This window comes from Moschus berezovskii, chromosome 12, assembly GCF_049115385.1.
Source record: "Moschus berezovskii isolate FMDL1 chromosome 12, NW_MosBer_1.0, whole genome shotgun sequence".
In the NCBI taxonomy this organism is placed as follows: domain Eukaryota; kingdom Metazoa; phylum Chordata; class Mammalia; order Artiodactyla; family Moschidae; genus Moschus; species Moschus berezovskii.
In genome coordinates this window covers 30382143-30401084 of record NC_142471.1, presented here as the reverse complement: position 1 = coordinate 30401084, position 18942 = coordinate 30382143, and the positions used below count along the sequence as shown (strand labels likewise).

At 39.9% G+C, this 18942-nt stretch overlaps 1 protein-coding gene across 12 annotated transcripts in view; it reads left to right on the top strand.

The window, feature by feature from the left end:
• The window catches only part of USP54 (ubiquitin specific peptidase 54), a 141843-nt gene that overhangs the window by 10886 nt on the left and 112015 nt on the right, over positions 1-18942 (top strand). For 11 of the 12 annotated variants that reach the window (XR_008685801.1, XM_088841988.1, XM_088841986.1 and 8 more), the window contains exon 2: positions 289-329. The gene's annotated coding sequence lies outside the window, so the exon portion shown is untranslated. Of the gene's footprint in view, positions 1-288; positions 330-17742; positions 17849-18942 lie in introns of those variants that run through there. The other variant, XM_088841984.1, reaches the window with a different exon arrangement.

The following is an 18942-nucleotide window of genomic DNA, read 5'->3' as shown; positions in this document are numbered from 1 at the left end:
ACTCTTTTGATGACTAGAGCTTTGTAATAAGCTTGATATTGGGCAGAATAATTACTTCCACTTATTATTCTTTATCAAGATTGTTTTAGCAGTTTTAGAGTCTGTACATTTCCATGTAAATTTTAGAATAAATTTAAGTCTTAAAATTTAAGCCTTACTAGGATTTTGATAGGAATTGAATTAAACTTCTAGATTAATTTGGGGGGAATTGACATTTTTATCATTTGGAGTCTTCCAGTCAATGAACAAGCCTGTTTATTTATGTCTTCTTTGATCTTTTTCTTTCAGCATTTTTTAACTTTCAGCATACAGACCCTGTACATGTTTTGGTAAGTGTATATACTTAAGTATTTAATTTTTTAGAGTGATTGTAAATGGTAATATGTTTTTAATTTTTATTTTTGCACATCTTTTGTTGGTACAATTGACCCTTAAACAACACAGGTTTGAATGATGCAGGTCCACTTACATATGGATTTTTAGAAATAAATACATACTGTAATACTACATGCTCTTCCTTCGGTTGAATCGGAGGGTATGGAGCCATGGATACTGGTGGGTGACTGTAAAGTTATGTAGGGATATTCCACTGCTCAGGGTGTCTGTTTCCCTAACCCCTGTGTTGTGCAAGGGTCAACTGTATATAGAAATCGATTGATTTTTGTGTGTTGATCTTATATCCTGTGACCTTATTATTACTTCCAGGAGTGCTTTTGTATATTCCTTGGGATTGTCTGTATAGACATTATGTCATTTGCAAATAGAGTTTTATTTCTCCCTTTCCAATCTGTATGTGTTTTATTCCTGTTTCTTGCTAATTACAGTGCCTAGAACTGCTGATATTAAATATAGTGACAGCAGACCTCCTTGCTTTGTTCCTAACTGTTTGTTGTTGTTCAGTCACTAAGTTATGTCCGACACTTTGCGATCCCATAGACTGCAGCATTCCATGCTTCCCTGTCCTTTGCTGTCTCCTGGAGTTTGCTCAAATTCATGTCCTTTGAGTTGGTGATGCTATTTAATCTTTTTATCCTCTGCCACCCCCTTCTTTTGCTTTCAGTCTTTCCCAGCATCAGGGTCTTTTCCAATGAGTCTGCTCTTCATATCAGATGGTCAATATATTGGAGTTTCATCTTCAGTATCAGTCCTTCCAAAGAATATTCAGAGTTGATTTCCTTCAGGGTTGACTGGTTTGATCTCCTTGCAGTCCAGGGAACTCTCAAGAGTCTTCTCTAGCACCACAGTTCAAAAGCATCATTTCTTCAGGACTCAGCCAACTCTCACATCTGTACATGACTACTGGGAAAACCATAGCTTTGACTATATGGACCTTTATTGGCAAAGTGATGTCTCTGATTTTTAATACACTGTCTAGGTTTGTCATTGGTTTCCTTTCAAGGAGCAAGCATCTTTTAATTTCATGGCTATAGTCACTGTCTGCAGTGATTTGGGAATCCAAGAAAATAAAATCTGTCACTGTTTCCACTTTTTCTCCTATTTGCCATGAAGTGATGGGACTGAATGCTATGATCTTAGTTGTTTTTGAATGTTGAGTTTAAAGCCAGCTTTTTTACTTTCCTCTTCCATTGTCACCAAGAGTCTCTTTAGTTCCTCTTCACTTTTTGCCATTAGGGTGGTATCTGCATATCTGAGGTTGTTGATATTTCTCCTGGTAATCTTGAGAGCTTGTTTGGAGGTTCTAGCGGGGGAGCACAGCTACTCGTATACCCTTGACCGAAGACCGGTCCTCCTCTAACGGGGATGGTCGTCCTCTTCGACCGAGCGCGCAGCTTCGGGAGGGACGCACATGGAGCGGTGAGGGAGGAAGGGGACACCCGCCTAGCCAGCCAGATCAGCCGAATCAACCCTGGCGATCAATGGGGTGACAGATGTCGCAACCAGATCGCCCTCACATCCTCTCCTGGTAATCTTGATTCCAGCTTGTGATTCATCCAACCTGGCATTTCCCATGCTGTACTCTGCATATATGTTGAATAAGCAGGGTGACAATATACAGCCTTGTTGTATATTTCCTAACCTTAGGGGGAAAGTATTATTTCACCTTTAAGTGTGATGTTAGCTGCAGGAGGCTTTTGTGTAGATGCTCTTTATCAAGTTGTAATCACATATTTTAAAAATGTGAGGTGAAACTGTTTCTTCTTTGGTGATTTTTCTTATTCCCCCAAGCTAGTATTTACCCTCCATATTTCAGTAGCATTCGGCTTATATTACTATTATTGAATTCTTACTTAATTGTATTCTGGTTGATTTGTGTTCATCCATCCCTCCTTCAGGCATATACACCCTCTAGGCTATGAGGGCAGATGCTGTTTTATTAATTTTTATATCAGTAGCTTACAGCAGTGTGCTGGCACTGTTGAATTGTTTGATTGAGTGAAGGAGTGAATGAATGAATAATTGAATAAGAGAATGAGAAACTCTTATAGGGCTGAAAATAGTTTTTAGTGATGAGTATGAACTTTGGAGCCAGACAGAATTCAAATCTCAGCCCTTCAGTTTAATGCTACTGTGTGAAGTTGGTCAAATTACTAAATATTTCTGAACCTTAATTCTCTTATCTGTGAAATTAGGATAATAATAACCTACCTGAACAAATTAAGTGAAATCAGTTCAGTTCAGTTCAGTTCAGTCGCTCAGTCGTGTCCGACTCTCCGCGACCCCATGAATCACAGCACGCCAGGCCTCCCTGTCCATCACCAACTCCCGGAGTATACTCAAACTCATGTCCACAGAGTCGGTGATGCCATCCAGCCATCTCATTCTCCGTCGTCCCCTTCTCCCGCCCCCAACCTTTCCCAGCATCAGAGTCTTTTCCAGTGAGTCAACTCGTCGCATGAGGTGGCCAAAGTATTGGAGTTTCAGCTTTAGCATCAGTCCCTCCAATGAACATCCAGGATTGATCTCCTTTAGAATGGACTGGTTGGATCTCCTTGCAGTATAAGGGACTCTCAAGTACTACTTGTTAATTCTCAGTATAGTAGCTGTCATGTAATAGGCACTCAGATTTTAGTTTTTCTTTGTTTCTTCCTTGAACTGTTGTAAGTATTAAGTTATAGTGATTGTAAAATCACTTTGTGAACTGCATCAGTTCAGTTCAGTTCAGTCGCTCAGTTGTGTCCGACTCTTTGCACCCCCATGAACCGCAGCACACCAGGCCTCCCTGTCCATCTACCAACTCCCGGAGTCCACCCAAACCCACGTTTTAAATTTTGTACATGTTTGTGTTAAATACAGTCAAACTAATTTTGATGATGTTCGTTTAAGAGGGAAAAATAGGGACATGAGAAAATGGAGAAGGTTTTCTCCAACAATAACTTCTGTTGAGCAATACCATGTACCAGCCATTCTGCTCTAAACTTTACATGCAATGATTCATTTAATCTTTACAATAACCCTATGAAGCACATACTTCCTCTGAAGGATTATTTCTTAGTTTTTTAATTATAGTTTCCTTATCTCCACCCTTTCTAAATAAACCTCAGGAATTGGGCTAATATAATTTAATGCAGATTTCAAACTTTGTATTAAATATGAATAATAATAATTATTTCTTTTTTAAGCTCTCATCTTAGTATTCCGGACTGCATACCTTTAGGTTAAATCTTCATTTTTTTCAGTAAATCTTAGTAATGAATAATGTAATGGCAGTTTGGTTCCAGAGCACCAGAATAAAGAGAATACTACAATCAAGTGGGTCAACTGAATTTTTGCATGCCACTGGATATGAGTAAATATAATTTACTATATAATATACTGTAAATATACACAGTATACTGTAGTCTACTAAGTATGAAATAGCATTATATCTAAAAAATACACTTCTTTTAACTGTACTCTCAGGCTTGTGGGATCTTAGTTCCCTGACCAGGGATTGAATCAGGACCATGGCAGTGAAAGTCCTAACCCTGGACCACCAAGAAACTCCCCAAAATATACATATCTTAGTTAAAAAATACTTTATTGCTAAAAAATGCTAACCAACATCTGAGCCTTCAGTGAGTTGTAATCTTTCTGCTGTTGGAGGGTCTACTGCAGACTGAGCCATCAGGCCATCAAGATGATGGTTGCTAAAGCCTAGGGTGGTAGTGATAGCTTCTTAAAATAAGAGAAAACTGAAGTTTGCCACATCAAGTGACTATTCCTTTTACAAATGACTTCTCTGTACTTTGCAATGCTGTTTTGATAGCATTTTACCCACAGTAGAATTTCTTTCAAAATAGGAGTCAATCCTCTCAAAACCTGCCACTGTTTTATCAACTAAGTTTATGCAGTATTCTAAATCTTTTGTTGTCATTTCAGCAGTCTTCATAGCATGTTCACCAGGAGTAGATTCCATCTCAAAAAACCACATTCTTTGCTCATCTGTAGAAGTAACTCCTCATCTGTTCAAATTTTATCATGAGCCCCTCAAAGTCATCCACGAAGGTTGGAATAAACCTCTTCCAAACTCCTGATAGTTGACCTGTTCCCATGAATCACAAATATTATTATTATTATTTTGATCACTCCTCATGGCTTGTGGAATTTTAGTTCCCTGACCAGGGATCGAACCCAGGCCCTTGGCAATGAGAGTCCTAACCACTGGACCACCAAAGAATTCCTCACAAATATTCGTAATGGCATTTAGAATGATAAGTGTGCTTTCCAGAAGGTTTTCACTTGACTTTGTCCAGATCCATTAGAGGAATTACTATCTACGGCAGCTATGTGTGTGCGTGCTCAGTCGTGTCAGACTCTTTGCGACCCTTTGGATTGTGGCTTGCCATGTTCCTCTGTCCATGGGATTTTTCAGGCAAGAATACTGGAGTGGGTTGCTATTTCCTCCTCGAGGGGATCTTCCCAACCCAGAGACTGAACCTACATCTCCTGCATCTCTTGCATTGCAGGTTGATTCTTTACTGCTGAGCCATCGGAGAAGCCCTAAAGGGATGTGCAGTACATTCTGAATCAAACCTGGGTCTCCCACATTACAGAAATTCTATCACTTAACCAGCAATGCAAGCAGCATGGCAGCTATGGCTTTACAAAGTGTGTTTCTTAAATAATAATGAAACTGCACACCCAGATTGAGACCTGATCCCACTGTCTTTTAATTGAGATCACACTCCTGGTTCCAGAACTTAATGAAGCTCAGGTTCTCTATGTCTCATTGCAGAAAATTCAGTGAGGGACAGAGTGATAGATAAGAAGTGGATTTATCTAGATACACATTCCATAGACAGAATACAATCCATCTGAAAAGGTGAGAATGGCCTTAGGAGAAACACTCTCCACAGACAGAATGTGTGGTTAGTTTTAAGGAGTGGGAGTGTTTTGGGGAATGGATAGAGATTTCCAGGAATTGGGCCACTGCTCACTTTTTTGACCTTTTATGGTTAGCCTCCAAAGTGTCATGACACCAATGACACTGTAGGTGTGTCATTTAGATGCTAATGTATTAATATTGCAGTGAGCCTATAATGAGGCTCAAGATTCAGGAAAATCAAATCTTCTGCATCTTGGACCTAGCTGGTTCTGACCACTTTGTGTCTTATCCTCGAGGGCTATGTCATTTTTTTAGAGGTTATTTCCTTCCCTCCTGTTTTAATAAGACCTGAAAGTCAAAATTTCTCCTTGATCCATGAGCTACAGAATGGATGTTGTGTTAGCAAGCATGAAAACAACATTAATTTGGTATATCTCCATCAGAACTCTTAGCTGACCAGGTACATTGTCAATGAACAGCAATATTTTGAAAAGAATCTTTTTTTCTGAGTTATAGGTCTCAACATAGGACTTAAAATATTCAGTAAGCCATGTAAATGAATGTGTTGTCATCCAGACTTTGTTGTTCCATTTACAGAGCACAGACAGAGTACTGTTGTTCATTTGCTCAGTTGTGTCCAGCTCTTTGCGACTCTGTGGATTGCAACACGCCAGGCTTCCCTGTCCTTTACCATCTTCTGGAGTTTGCTCAAACTCATGTCCGTTGAGTTGGTGATATGATCCCATCTCATCCGCTCTTGTTCCCTTCTTCTCCTGCCTTCAATCTATCCTAATCAGGGTCTTTTCCAATGAATCAGCTTTTTGCATCAGGTGGCCAAAGTATTAGAGCTTCAGCTTCGGAATCAGTCCTTCCAATGAATATTCAGGGTTGATTTCCTTTAAGATTGACTGGTTTGATCTCCTTGCAGTCCAAGGGACTCTCAAGAGTCTTCTCCAACACCACAGTTTGAAAGCATCAATTCTTCAGGACTCAGCCTTCTTTATGATCTGGCTCTCACATCCGTGTGTGACTACTGGAAAAAACATAGCTTTGACTATGTGGACCTTTGTTGGCAAAGTAATGTCTCTGATTTTCAATATGCTGTCTAGGTTTGTCTTAGCTTTTCTTCCAAGGAGCAAGCATCTTTTAATTTCATGGCTGCTGTCACCATCCACAGTGATTTTGTTGAAGCCCAAGAAAATAAAATCTGTCACTGTTTCCATTGTTTTCCCCTTCTATTTGCCATGAAGTGATGGGACTAGATGCCATGATCTTAGTTTTTTGAATGTTGAGTTTTAAGCCAGCTTTTTTGCTCTTCTATTTCACCCTCATTAAGAGGCTCTTTGGTTCCTCTTTGCTTTCTGCCATAAGGGTGGTGTCATCTGCATATCTGAGGTTATTGATATTTCTCCTGGCAATCTTGATTCCAGCTTGTGCTTCATCCAGCCTGGCATTTTGCATGATGTACTCTGCTATAAGTTAATAAACAGGATGACAATATACAGCCTTGATGTACTCCTTTCTCAATTTTGAACCAGTCTGTTGTTCCATGTCCAGTTCTAATTTTGCTTCTTGACCTGCATACAGGTTTCTCAGGAGGCAGGTAAGGTGGTCTGGTATTCCCATCTCTTTAAGTATTTTCCACAGTTTGTTGTGATCCACACAGTCAAAGGCTTTAGTGTAGTCAGTGAAGCAGAAGTGAATGTTTTTCTGGAACTTTCATTTTCTGTGATCCAACAGATGTTGGCAATTTGATCTCTGGTTCCTCTGCCTTTTTCACTTCTAGCTTGTGCATCTGGAAGTTCTCAGTTCACATACTGTTGAAGCCTAGCTTGAAGGATTTTGAGCATTACCTTGCTGGCATGTGAAATGAGTGCAATTGTGTGGTAGTTTGAACATTCTTTGGCATTGCCCTTCTTTGGGATTGAAATGAAAATTGACCTTTCCCAGTCCTGTGGCCACTGTTGAGTTTTCCAAATTTGCTGACATATTGAGTGTAGCACTTTAACAGCATCATCTTTCAGGATTTGAAATAGCTGAAATTTCATCGCCTCTACTAGCTTTGTTTGTTGTGATGCTTCTTAAGGCCCACTTGAGTTCGCACTCCAGGATGTCTGGCTCTAGGTGAGTGATCACACCATTGTGTTTATCTTGGCCATTAAGATCTTTTTTGTGTAGTTCTTCTTTGTATTCTTCTTAATATCTTCTCTGTTTGTTAGGTCCTTACTGTTTCTGTCCATTTGTTGTTCCATTTATAGAATACAGACAGAGTAGACTTAGCATAATTCATAAGGGCCCTAAGATTTTTGAAATAATAAATGATTGTTTGTTTTGACTTAAAGTCACCGACCACATTGAAACCAAGCAGGACCCTGTGGGGCCTTACCAGGTACAAAAGCCCCTCCATAGCCCCTGTTTCTTGTTTGTAGTCTCCTAGGCCTTCCCTCAATGGCACCCCACTCCAGTACTCTTGCCTGGAAAATCCCATGGATGGAGAAGCCTGGTAGGCTGCAGTCCATGAGGTCGCTAAGAGTCAGACAGGACTGAGCGACTTCACTTTCACTGTTTACTATCATGCATTGGAGAAGGAAATGGCAACCCACTCCAGTGTTCTTGCCTGGAGAATCTCAGGGACGGGGGAACCTGGTAGGAGGCCGTCTATGGGGTCACACAGAGTCGGACACGATTGAAATGACTTAGCAGCAGCAGCAGCAGGCCTTCCCTAGGAGGCAAAATTCCACAGAGCAGACTCAAGTAGTTACTAATTAGAGAAGTGAGGAAATGCAGAAACAAAGGAAAAGCAGTCAAGCAAAAAAAGTAATGATAGCTTAAACTATAGTTCAGTGATGAAACAGAATCACAGGATTCTTAGTTCCTCCTGAAGGGATATACGTAACGATATGATACATATCTTTGAGTTGTTCTGCAGAAACTAAAATCCCCACCCAGATATAGGATGGTGACTGTATACTAACCATAAGCATTAGACCTTAGATTCAGTTCCGTTCTGTTGCTCAGTCATGTCTGACTCTTTGCAGCCCTATAGACTGCAGCACACCAGGCTTACCTGTCCATCACCAGCTCCCAGACCTTGTTCAAACTGATGTCCATTGAGTCGGTGACGCCATTCAACCATCTCATCCTCTGTCGTCCCCTTCTTCTCCTGCCCTCAATCTTTCCTAGTATCAGGGTCTTTTCCAATGAGTCAGTTCTTCGCATTAGGTAGCCAAAGTATTGGAGTTTCAGCTTCAGCATCAGTCCTTCCAATGAATATTCAGGACTGATTTCCTTCAGGATTGACTGGTTTGATCTCCTTGCAGTCCAAGGGACTCTCAAGAGTCTTCTCCAACACCACAGTTCAAAAGCATCAATTCTTCGTCCCTCAGCTTTCTTTATAGTCCAACTCTCACATCTGTACATGACCACTGGAAAAGCCATAGCTTTGACTAGATGGACCTCTGTTGGCAAAGTAACGTCTCTGCTTTTTAATATGCTGTCTAGGTTTGTCATAGCTTTTCTTCCAGGGAGGATGTTTCTTTTGATTTTATGGCTGCAGTCACCATGTGCGGTGATTTTGGAGCCCAAGAAAATAAATCTGTCACTGTTTCCATTGTTTCCATCTATTTGCCATGAAGTGATAAGACTGGATGCCATGATCTTAGTTTTTTGAATGTTGGGAGTTTTAAGCTTTTTTCACTCCTCTTTCACTTTCATCAAGAGGCTGTTTAGTTCTTCTTTGCTTTCTGCCGTAAGAGTGGTGTCATCTGCATATCTGAGATTATTGGTATTTCTCCCGGCAATCTTGATTCTAGCTTGTGCTTCATCCTGCCCGGTATTTTGCACAGTGTACTCTGCATATAAGTTAACTAAGCAGGGTGACAATATAAAACCTTGATGTCCTCCTTTCCCAATTTGGAACCAGTCTGTTGTTCAATGTCCAGTTCTAACTGTTGTTTCCTAACCTGCATACAGATTTCTCAGGAGGCAGGTAACGTTGTCTGGTAGTCCCATCTTTTTAAGAATTTTCCACAGACCCTGGACTGGTTGGAACCAGAAGGTTGATGATTAAAATTTCTAAAATGTCATCCTGTTAGCTCATCATCGACCAATCGGAAGAAAGTCCATAAGCTGATCACGCTACTCTGCAACCCTCAATTCTAATGTTGCCTTTAAAAACCCTTGCCTGAAAGCCATCAGGGAGTTTTGGTCTTTTGATCATGAGTTACCTGTTCTTGCTTGGTGCCATGTAACAAGTACTGTACTTTGCTTCACCACAGCTTGATGTCAGTAGATTGGCTTTGCTGTCTGTTAGACAGGTTGAATTTGGTTTGATAACAGCATTAGCCCCTAACAAGAGAATCAGGCTGTGTTTTGAAGCTTTGAAGCTGGACTTTGACTTCTCTCCAGCTGTGAAAGTCCTAGATGTCATTTTCTTCTAGTAGTAGGCTATTTTGTCTGCATTGAAAATCTGTTGTTTAGTGTAGCCACCTTTATTAATTGTCTTAGCCACATCTTCTGAATAACTTGCTGTACCTTCTACATCAGCACTTGCTACTTCACCTTGGGCTTGTATGTTATAGAGATGACTTCTTTCCTTAAACCTCGTGAACCAACCTCTGTTAGCTTCAAACTTTTCTTCTACAACCTCCTTACTTCTCTCAGCCTTCATAGAATTGAGTAGAGTTTGGGCCTTGCTCTAGCATAAGATTTGGTTTAAGAGAATGTTGTGGCTGGTTTGATCTTCTACCCAGACCACAAACACTTTCTCCATATCAGCAGTAAGGCTGTTTCACTTTCTTATCATTCATGTGTCACTGGAGTAGCACTTTTAATTTCCTTCAAGAACTTTTCCTTTGCATTAATAACTTGGCCAACTGTTTCCTGCATAAGACATAGCTTTCAACTTGTCTTGGCTCTTGACATTCCTTCCTCACTAAGCGTAATCATTTCTAGCTTCTGATTTAAAGTGAGAGACATGTGACTCTTCCTTTCATTTGAACACTTAGAGGCCAGTGTAGGGTTTTTAATTTCAATATTGTTGTGTCTCAGGGAGTAGGGAAGCTCTAGAAGAGGGAGATGGGGGAACAGCTGGTTGGTGGATTGGTCAGAACAGAGCAACGTTTATGAAATTTGTTGTGTTACATGGGCACGATTGTGATGCCTCCAAATAATTATATTAACAGCAGGATTGCTGATCAGAGACTGCCATAACAAGTATAATAATGAAAAAATGGGGACTTCCGTGGTGTCTCAGTGGTAATGGATTCACCTGCCAGTGCGGGAGACATGGGTTCGATCCCTAATCTGGAAAGATCCCACATGCCACGAAGCAACTAAGCCCCTAGGCCGCAACTGTTGAGCCTGTATTCTAGAGCCTGGAACTGCAACTAATGAACCCACATGCCATAACTATTGAAACCCGCATGCCCTACAGCCCATGCTCTGCAACAGGAGATTGCCACTATAATGAAAAGCCTGCATGCCACAACTGGAGAGTAGGCCTTGCTCACTGAGACTAGAGAAGAGTGAAGACCAGCCCAGCCAAAATAAAGAAAGAAAGAAAATACTGTTAACAAACAGTGAAGCTCAATTAAATGAGGTGTGTCTATACTTTCTACTTCTTCAGGTGTACATTAGCTACCCCCCAATATATTAGGTTCTTCAGTTGTCTGAAATTGATCAGAGCAATAAATTTGTTTATTATCTATGGCACATCAGTTTTTTTCAACAGATATCACCAATAAAGCTTGAATTAATTTTTGAAAGAAGAGAAAAGCAGCAGAATTCAATATATTTAGCAGGTTAAGATCTATTTTGATTAGTTCTCTCTCTTTTTTATTTGTGGTAAAATACACAAAGAAGAATTTATCACCTTAACATTTTATGAGTGTACAGTAGTTCTAAACATATTCACATTGTTGTGCAACCAATCTCTAAAACTTCTTATCTTGCAAAACTGAAACTCAATACCTATTAAACAACACCTCCCCATTCCTCCCTTCCCACGGTGCTTGGCAACCACATTTCTACTTTTTGTTTCTAAATTTGACTCTTCTAGGTACCTAACATAAATATATTATAGAGTATTCGTCCTTTTGTGCATAGCTTATTTCGCTTAGCATAAGGTTCATATGTATTGTAGCATGTATCAGAATTTTGTTCCTTTTCAAGGCTGAATAATATTCCATACAATAATAATAATTTGTATGTATATTTCACATTTTACTTATTGGTTCACTTGGGTTGCTTCTATCTTCTGGCTGTTGTGAGTAATGCTGCTGTGAATATGGGTGTACAATGGTCTCTTTGAGACCTTGATTTTATTTCTTTTTTTCTTCAGTTTTATTTAGATATAATTGATGTATAGCACTGTGTAAGTTTAAGGTGTACTGCATAATGATTTTATTTACATACGTCATGAAATTATCACAGTAAGTTTAGTGAACACTCGTCATCTTATGTTTGGTTTGGGCTTCCCTGGTGGCTCGCATGAAAGAATCAGCCTGCAATGCAGGAGACCCTGGTTTGATCCCTGGGTCAGGAAGATCTCTTGGAGGAGGAAATGACAACCTACTCCAGTATTCTTGCCTGGAAAATCCCATGGACAGAGGAGCCTGGAGGGCTGCAGTCCATGGGGTCACAAAGAGTCAAACACAGCTGAGTGACTAACGCTTTCAGTTTCATCACCTCATGTAGACACAAAATTAAAGAAATAGAAAAAAATTTTTCCTTGAGATGAGAACTCTAGAGATTTGCTCTCTTACAACTTTCATACATAACATAAAACATCATTAATTAAATTTTTCATGTTGTATATTACATCACTAGTACTTAATTATCTTATAGCTACAAATTTGTACCTTTTGATTACTTTCATCCAGTTCTCCCTCCTTCCCCTTCCTGCCTTGGTAACCACAAATTCGACCTCTTTTTTCTATGAGTTTATTTGTTTTTGAAGTACAGTTGACCTACAACACTATGTTAGTTCCAGTTACCCATCATAGTGATTTAATATTTCTGTATATTTCAAAATGATCACCATGCTAAGTCTCCTTATGATATATCACCATACAAAGATATTTCTTACTTACTGAATATATTCTCCAGATTGTACATTTCATACCAGAGACTCATTTATTTTATAGCTGAAAGTTTGTACCTCTTAATCTCCCTTACCTATCTCTTTCCTCCCCCAACTCCCCTTCCCTCTGGAAATCACTTATTTGTTCTCTGTATCTATAATTATGTTTTGTTTATTCATTTGTTTTGTTTTTTAGATTCCAAATATAAATGAAATCATCCTTCTTTTGATCTTTTACATTTTAATTTGATGGCTATCTTTAGTGTTCTGTTTGAATTCCTTTCTCTTTATTATGGTGTGTTTATTTATTACAGATTTTTGGTTTATGGTTACCATGAAGTTTTTACATAGTTATATGTCTATATGGGCTTACCTAGTGGCTCAGTGGTAAAGAATCCACCTGCCAGTGTAGAAGACATGGGTTTAATCCCTGGAGAAGGAAATGACAACCCACTCCAGTATTCCTGCCTGGGAAATCTTATGGACAGAGGAGCCTGGGGAGCTACAGCTCATGGGATTACAAAAAACTTGGAGATGACTTAGCGACTAAACAACAACCACGTGTGTGTGTGTGTATGTATATATATATATATATATATATGTGATTATTTTAAGTTGCTGATCTCCTAAGTTCAAATGCATTTTAACAACCCTGTATTTTTACTCTGCCCCCGACCCATGTTTGCTGGTTTTGTGTATCCCTTAACTACTTACTGTGAATATAGATGATTTTTGTCTTTTAACTTTCCTACTAGCTTTATATATGGTTGGTTTATTACATTTACCAATGAGATTTTGCCTTTTGTAATTTTCTTTTTTGAAATTTTATTTATTTATATTTGACTGTGCTAGGTCTTCATTGCTGCATGGGCTTTTCTCTAGTTGCATCTAGCAGGGATTACTCTCCAGTTGCAGTGCACAAGCTTCTTATTGTGGTGGCTTCTCTTGTCACAGAGTACGGGCTCTAGGGCGTGTGAGCTTCATTAGTTGTGGGATCCCCAAATCAGGGATCGAACCCATTTTTCCTGCATTGGCTGGCAGATTCTTTACCACTGAGCCACCAGGGAAGCCCCTTTTGTAGTTTTTTATTTCTAGTTATGGATTTTCTTTTTACTTAGAGAAGTTACCTAAACATTTCTTTAAAAAACATTAAAAAATTTTTATTTATATGGCTGCATTGGTTCTTTGTTTGGCACATGGGATCTTCAGTGTGGCGTGTGGGCTCTAGGTTGCAGAGCAGGCTTCTCCAGTTGCATCACATGAGTTTCTTTCTAGTTGTGGTGCAGGGGCTCAGTAGTTGTGGCGTGCAGGTTTAATTGCCTTGCAGCATGTGGAATCTTGGTTCTCTGACTAGGGATTGAACTCACATCCCCTGCATTGGAAGGTGGGTTCTTAACCATGCTAAATGTTTCTATAAAGCTGGTTTGGTGGTGCTGAACTCTTAGCTAGCTTTTGCTTGTCAGTAAAACTTCATATTTCTCTATCAAATCTGAATGAAAGCCTTGGGAGGTAAAGTGTTCTTGGTTATAGGTTTTTCCATTTCATCATTTTAAATATATTGTGCCACTCCCTCTGACCTTCAGAGTTCTACTGAACAACTTTATGGGAGTTCATCTGTAACTTTTTACTTTTACGTTGCTTATTTTTAACATTCTCTCTTCTTTATCTTTAGTTTTTGCTATTTTAATTACAATGTGTTTCCTTGTCATCCTCTTTGGATTGATCCTTTTGGAATCTCTCTGTTACCTGGACCTGAATACTTGTTTTCTTTTCCAGGTTAGGTAAGTTTTCCAGTATTATATCTTTTATTTTTTTAGTTTTTTTTTTTTATTGGAGGCTAATTATTTTACAATATTATATTGGTTGGTTTTGCCATACATTGACATGAATCCGCCCCGGGTGTACATGAGTTCCCCCTTCCAAACCCCCCTCCCACCTCCCTCCTCCCCTTATCCTCCCTCTGGGTCATCCCCGCATACCAGCCCCGAGCATCCTGTAACATGCATCGACCCTGAACTGGCGATTCATTTCACATATGATAATATACATGTTTCCATTCTTCCACAGTATTATATCTTGAAATATGTTCTCTGTCTCTTTTTTCACACTTTTCCTTCTGGGACCCCTACAATGTGAATGTTAGTATGCTTGATATAGTCTGAGAGGTCTTTCAAGCTGTCTTCATTTCTTTTTTTTTTTTAGCTTCAGTGATTTTCACTACTCTGTCTTCCAGCTTGCTGATCCATCCCTCTGTATTATCAAATCTGCTGTTGCTGCTTTCTAGTGTATTTTTTATTTCATTTACTGTATTTTTCAACTCTATTTGGTTCTTTTTTATATTCTTCAACTCTGTGTTAAAAACCGCTAACTTCTGACTCTCTTCATCCAGTCTTCTCCTGAGTTCCTTGAACATCTTTACTATCATTATCTTGAACTCTTTATTGAATAGATTGCTTATCTCCACTCACTTAGTTCTTCTGGAGATTTAATCTTGTTCCTTCATTTGGAGCATATTCTTCTGTCACCTCATTTTGCCTGATTTGCTGTTTTTATTTTCATATATTTGGTAGATTGGTTTCTTTCCTGATCTTAGAGAAGTGGTCTTTTTTAGGAGATGTCCTATGATAGTAGTGTACTTACCTCTGGTCACCAGAGCTATGTATGTGGATCCTTCTGTTGTGGTAGGCTATATTACTATGAGTGGTCTGGTAGGTGTCACTGGGCACCTGTCTAGTTGGTTGCCAGGTCCTGACTTGTGCAGAGGCTATCAGCTGCTGGTAGGTAGGGATGGATCATGAGGGGGCTGGCTGTGGGGTTCCAGAGGTCCTGGGGCTAGTACTAGCACACTGATGGGCAGAGCTATATTCCAGGGTGGGTGGTTGCAGAGCAGGGAGTCCTGGATCTAGTGTTGGCCTGCTAGTGGGTGGGGTCAGGGCCCCAGGGGTCGTGGGCCTAGTGCCAGCCCACTGATGGGTGGGGGCAGGTTTCTGATATGACTGTCTGTGGGGTCCTGGGTATCTTGAAGCTGGTGTCAGCCTACCAGTATTGGATTGCTGGGCTAGTGCCTGCCCACTGGTGGGTGAGGCTGTGTCCCAGAGTCTCTGGATAGCCTGCTGGTGGATGGGACTATGTCCCTGCTTGGCTAGTTGCTTGACCTAAGGTGTCCCAGTACTGGTGCGGATAGGCTGGTAGGTGGGGCTGGTTTCCAGTATTAATAAGCTAAAGGCAGGATTCCAAATTGGCTTTTGTCAGCACCAGTGTCCATGTTAGGACAAGTGCCTCAGGATGGCTTCTGCCAGTGTCTTTGTCCCTGGAATGAGCTCCAGTTACCTCTTGCCTCTCCGGGAGACTCTCCAAGACCATCAGCGGGTTTTGACCCAGGCTCTTTTAAAATTACTGCTTCTGCTCTGAGTCCCAGAGTGTGTGCCCTCTAAGAGTGGGATCCCACACTTAAAGGGCTCCCACAGCCTGTTGTCTCTCCCAGATGTAAGCCCCACTGACTTTCAAAGTGAAATGTTGTGGGGCTTGTCCTGGTGCAGGAACCAGGGCTAGGAACCTGGATGTGAGACATGGACTCCTCATTCCTTGAAGAGAACCATGGCAATTGTAACTGTCTTCCCATTTAGGCAATTGTAGTTGCCTTCCTGGGAATGTGAGTCTTGAGTACACCATATCCCCACCCCTCCTACCCATCTTTCCTTCTTTATGTCTTTAGCTGTAGAAGAAATCTTTTCAGTTTTTCTCATCAGTATTTCCTCTATAAATAATTGTGATTTTGGTATACCCATTGGAGGAAGTGAGTTCAAGGTCTTTCAGCACCATCCTCTTGGCCTCTTCTCTTGATTCTTTTGGATACCCAGAAGTGGAATCGCTGGATTGTATGATAGTTCCATTTTTAATTTTTTTTGAGAAATTGCCACACCACTGTCTGCAATGGCTGCACCATTGTACATTCCCACTAGCAGTTCCCATCTCTTCACGTCCTCAGTAACAGCTGTAATTTTCTTTTTTATTTTTTTGACTATGGCCATCCTCATGGGTGTTTTCTATTTTCATTGTTTTTGTGCTTTGCATTTTCCTAAAGACCCATGCTTTTGAGCATCTTTTCATGTACTTATTGGCCATTTGTATGTCTTCTTTGGCGCAATGTCTATTTGAGTTCTTTGTGCCCTTTTAAATCAATTGTTAAGTTTTAAGGAGTTCTTTATATATTCTAGCTATTAGTGCCATATCAGATAAATGATTTGCAGATGTTTTCTCCCATTGTGTGGGTTGCCTTTCACTCTTCTGACTATGTCTTTTGATGCTCAGAATTTCTCTGTTTTAAAATATTTTATTATTTATTACTTAAGACATTTAAAAAGAACAATACTGTAAGTATCCTTGTGTCTACTATCCAACAAATTAAGTATTATTAAATAAGATGTAGGCCCCTGGGTTTCTCCTTCTTGATCACAAATCCCTTACTATCTCTCAAAGGTAACCAATAGTGAATTTGATGTTTTGCTGACTAATTTATATTCCACAGTCAGCCTCTTAGTGTATTAGAAGCTTACCATGACAGAGAATACTGCAGAAGTCCTTGGAATGAATGCTGAGATGAGAAGGGTTAATTCCTAGATTTTTTTTTTTTTAAGTTGAAAGCCCAGTTTGGCATGTTTGCAAATAGTTTTATGTAACAGGTGCACAGACATATTTTTTGAATGACTATTTGGTACCCACGTGCTTTTGATTGAAAATAATTAAAATACCACTATTGCATCATTTTGAACTTCTACATGTCTTTTGAGTTAGGATTATTATTTACTTTTGCTAGTAAATAGCCAGCTATGGCAAAGTGAATGTTTTCTTAGAGGTAGTGAAACTGAGGGGCAAACCTGAGTTTGGAGCATTTAGCTATAACTGCATACCTCTGTTATACCTCTTTAGCTGCCTCTGTTAATTGAGACTTGTAGACAGGACAAGCAGAATGAGAGAGACGTGCTAGCGTTACATTCCTAGTTTAAAAAATGAGTTATAAGTTCTGAAAAAGAGGAGTTATTCTTGTCAGGTCTGACTCTGGTCAAGGACCTGTTGAAACAAATAGTGTGATGTTCACAGGATCGTAGTGAAGGACCTGACCTCCACTGTAAAGTGAAAATAAGATTCTTCTCTATGAGGCCATAATGAGAGCAGCTGCAACTGCTACTTCTACCACGACTGCCTAAACATAGTGGCTGTGTGAGGTGGCCGGAGCAGGAAATGATTGCGTGACAGCAGGCGTATACAGGGAAGGAGTTGTTCTGGCTCTGGCCAAGTGGTTACACAGGTGAGGGTGTCACTTTAAACATACAAAGACCTGCTGGCTGGAGGAGGAGCAGCTTCCTGAGGATCAGGTGCACATCTGAAGGGATGAGCTCATTCTTCTAACCAGACCTGCTCTAGATGCTGAGTGAATGTTTTCCTAATTGCAAATCCTTCTGCTGGGAGAATCAGGAAATGGTTGAAGCTTTAGCCACTTCGTAAGTAGCAGAAAAAAAAAAAAATAGAAGCAGTTTTGGGACTCTTTTGAAATGTGTGGTTGTGAATATCAAGTTGAAGGTGACACATGCACATTTGTTTCTTCTCTAAGTTGAGGATTGCAGTAAAGTGTATCATGGGTTGAGGGAAGCTTTGGTGGTTCTAGCTTTATTCTAGTGATTCTTTTTGAGGTGATTTAATAATTTATTTCCTAGACTGCCTTGTTTTATTTTTCTTCTTTAGGAAATAAAAATCTTGAGGGCTCCCTTTTAATTAACAAAGATCATTGTGGCTTTTTTAAAGCTTTAGTTAGTGGAACTTACTTGGCTTTTTAGTCCACTCTGCTTACTTTCAGAGCTCTATGCATGATTCTGTTTTACTTTTTTTTTTTTTACAGCTTCACATACCTTTTATTTTTTTACAGTTAAAAGTATTTTTATTAAAAAAAGCACAAATGCAAAGAAATGAACAGAGGAAAATTTATGCGTCGAACCTGGACTGGTCCACTTATGATAATATACATGCTACAATTCCATTCTCCCCAATCATTCCACCTTCACCCTCTCCCACAGAGTCCCAAAGACTGTTCTAAATGCCTATGTCTCTTGCAGTCTCTTATACAGGGTTCAGGTTACCATTTTTCTAAATTCCATATATATGCGTTAATATACAGTATTGATGTTCTTCTTTCTGGCTTACTTCACTCTGTATAATTGGCTCCAATTTCATCCACCTCATTAAAACTGATTCAAATGCATTCTTTTTGATGGCTGAGAAATACTCCATTGTGTATATGTACCAAAGCTTTCTTATCCATTCATCTGCAGATGGACATCTAGGTTGCTTCCATGTCCTGGCTATTATAAACAGTGCTGCAATGAACATTGGAGTACATGTGTCTCTTTCAATTCTGGTTTCCTCGGTGTGTATGCCCAGGAGTGCGATCGCTGGATCATATGGCAGTTCTATTTCCAGTTTTCTGAGGAATCTCCACACTGTTCTCCATAGTGGCTGTACTAGTTTGCATTCCCACCAACAGTGTAAGAGGGTTCCCTTCTCTCCACACCCTCTCCAGCATTTATTGCATGTAGACTTT